Genomic DNA, 3,352 nt, shown 5'->3' with positions numbered 1-3,352 from the left:
ACTGACTCAATGGATGTGAGTCTGAGTGAATTCCGGGTGTTGGTGATGGACAGGGAGGCCTGGTGTGCTGTGATTCATGGGGTCGCCAAAGAGTCGGACATGACTGAGCGACTGAACTGAACTGATTTAGCCCTAGAGTTGTGATGGTGGACAGGGGAGCCAGTAACGTCTCACCACTATTGCAAGCAAGAATCCAGCTGGCTCACTGGCCAGCACAGTAACTGAGAAGGGAAGAAATACCCCAAATTGCTCTAGCACGTTACTCCCAAATTGGGTTGACCTGATTTTTTTCTTCAAAGCAATAAACATCTTTTAATCTCAACTATCAGATCAACTTAAAGATCAGAAATGTTTTAAACTCTCACTGTTAATATTTTTGTGGTACTTTAAAAAGAAAAGTGAACTATTACATTTATAAATGCAGTTTCAAATATTCAAAGGCAATTAATTGATGAAGTTTTATTAATGGTACCGTTACCAAACCAAACTTGGTTCTGCTGGCCCTTGCACAATAAAGCCAACCTACTGACCCAGGGTTGTGGCGAAGAAAAGTGCAGCATTTATTGCAGGGTGTCAACACAGAGTCCACACAGCTGGTGCTTAAAAGACCCAGGTTCCCTGATGGCTTTCAGAGAAAGGTTTTTAAAGACTTGGTGAGAGAGAGGGGTTGTATGGTATACAATCAGCTCTTGGACATTTTTCTTATTGGTTGGTGGTGAAGTAATCAGGAGTCAACATCATCAACCTTCTGGTTTCAACTGGACTGGGGTCTGCATGCTTGTGGGCAGCATATAGTTAACTTTTTTCTCCTGGTGGGGGTTTCAGGATCTGCAAAACAAGTCAAAGGATATGGCTCCCAGTATATCTACAGCCCTTGAGGAGGAACTAAGGGGCCTTGGCTAAACTATTATTTTGTCTTGTTTGACTGTTTTCCTTCCTTTCTATATTTTTTTCCCCTCACTTCTCTAATTAAATTTATTCTTTGGAACTTGAGGAAGGCCTAGGAAGCTAAAGTTTTTCTACAACAAGACACACACAGAGTACATGGAGGAGGGGTGCAGGGAAGGGCAGCACAGAGGAGGGGGGCCGGGTCTATCCTCCGAGGGCTCCATAGGGTTTTACAGTACCAAAGAAGCGATTGTTAAACTTACTAGATTAATGAATGGAATTGTAAAATGTCAGTTGAAATCAATGAAAAGCAAGGTTTGGGGATTTCTAATTTTAGTAAATTGAATATTAGTTTTAAAAAATCAGATTAACTTCAGTCTTTCAGTTCAGTTCAGTTCACTTCAGTTGCTCAGTCGTGTCCGACTCTTTGCGACCCCATGAATCACAGCACACCAGGCCTCCCCGTCCATCACCAACTCCCGGAGTTCACTCAAACTCATGCGCATCGAGTCGGTGATGTCATCCAGCCATCTCATCCTCTGTCATCCCCTTCTCCTCCTGCCCCCAATCCTTCCCAGCATCAGGGTCTTTTCCAATGAGTTAACTCTTCGCATAAGGTGGCCAAAGTATTGGAGTTTCAGCTTTAGCATCAGTCCTTCCAATGAACACCCAGGACTGGTCTCCTTTAGGATGGACTGGTTGGATCTCCTCAGAGTCCAAGGGACTCTCAAGAGTCTTCTCCAACACCACAGTTCAAAAGCATCAATTCTTCGGTGCTCAGCTTTCTTCACAGTCCAACTCTCACATCCATACATGACCACAGGAAAAACCATAGCCTTGACTAGATGGACCTTTGTTGGCAAAGTAGTATCTCTGCTTTTGAATATGCTATCTAGGTTGGTCATAACTTTCCTTCCAAGGTGTAAGCGTCTTTTAATTTCATGGCTGCAGTCACCATCTGCAGTGATTTTGGAGCCCGAAAAAATAAAGTCTGACACTGTTTCCACTGTTTCCCCATCTATTTTCCATGAAGTGATGGGACCAGATGCCATGATCTTAGTTTTCTGAATGTTGAGCTTTAAGCCAACTTTTTCACTTCTCTTTTGCTTTTTAGTTCCTCTTCACTTTCTGCCATAAGGGTGGTGTCATCTGCATATCTGAGGTTATTGATATTTCTCCCGGCAATCTTGCTTCCAGCTTGTGCTTCTTCCAGCCCAGCTTTTCTTATGATGTACTCTGCATATAAGTTAAATAAGCAGGGTGACAACATACTTGACGTACTCCTTTTCCTATTTGGAACCAGTCTGTTGTTCCATGTCCAGTTCTAACTATTGCTTCCTGACCTGCATATAGGTTTCTCAAGAGGCAGGTCAGGTGGTCTGGTATTCCCATCTATCAGAATTTTCCACAGTTTATTGTGATCCACACAGTCAAAGCCTTTGGCATAGTCAATAAAGCAGAAATAGGTGTTTTTCTGAAACTCTCTTGTTTTTCCATGATCCAGCAAATGTTGGCAATTTGGTCTCTGGTTCCTCTGCCTTTTCTAAAACCAGCTTGAACATCTGGAAGTTCGCGATTCACGTATTGCTGAAGCCTGGCTTGGAGAATTTTGAGTATTACTTTACTAGCGTGTGAGATGAGTGCAATTGTGCAGTAGTTTGTGCATTCTTTGGCATTCCCTTCCTCTGGGATTGGAATGAAAACTGACCTTTTCCAGTCCTGTGGCCACTGCTGAATATTCAAAAATTTCTGGCATATTGAGTACAGCACTTTCACAGCATCTTTCAGGATTTGGAATAGCTCAACTGGAATTCCATGACTTCCACTAGCTTTGTTCATAGTGATGCTTTCTAAGGCCCACTTGACTTCACATTCCAGGATGTCTGGCTCTAGGTGAGTGATCCCACCATCGTGATTATCTTGGTTGTAAAGCTCTTTTTTGTACAGTTCCTCTGTGTATTCTTGCCACCTCTTCCTAATATCTTCGGCTTCTGTTAGGTCCATACCATTCCTGTCCTTTTTCAAGCCCATTTTTGCATGAAATGTTCCCTTGGTATCTATAATTTTCTTGAAGAGATCTCTAGTTTTTCCCATTCTGTTGTTTTCCTCTATTTCTTTGCATTGATCTCTGAGGGAGACTTTCTTATCTCTCCTTGCTCTTCTTTGGAACTCTGCATTCAGATGCTTATATCTTTCCTTTTCTCCTTTGCATTTCGCTTCTCTTTTCACAGCTATTTGTAAGGCCTCCTCAGACAGCCATTTTGCTTTTTTACATTTCTTTTCCATGGGGAAAAACTTCAGTCTTTACTGCTCCTGAAACCTACTCAGAGGACCGTTTTAAAAAGGACTTACAATGTGATGGTGGACCGTGATGCTGGATTGCACAGGATGGACATGACACCCAGGGATCCAACCCGGCTCCTACGTCTCCTGCATTGGCAGGCAGGTTCTTTTACCACTAGCG

Source organism: Bubalus bubalis, chromosome 14, assembly GCF_019923935.1.
Source record: "Bubalus bubalis isolate 160015118507 breed Murrah chromosome 14, NDDB_SH_1, whole genome shotgun sequence".
In the NCBI taxonomy this organism is placed as follows: domain Eukaryota; kingdom Metazoa; phylum Chordata; class Mammalia; order Artiodactyla; family Bovidae; genus Bubalus; species Bubalus bubalis.
Note: the sequence above shows the minus strand (reverse complement) of the source record.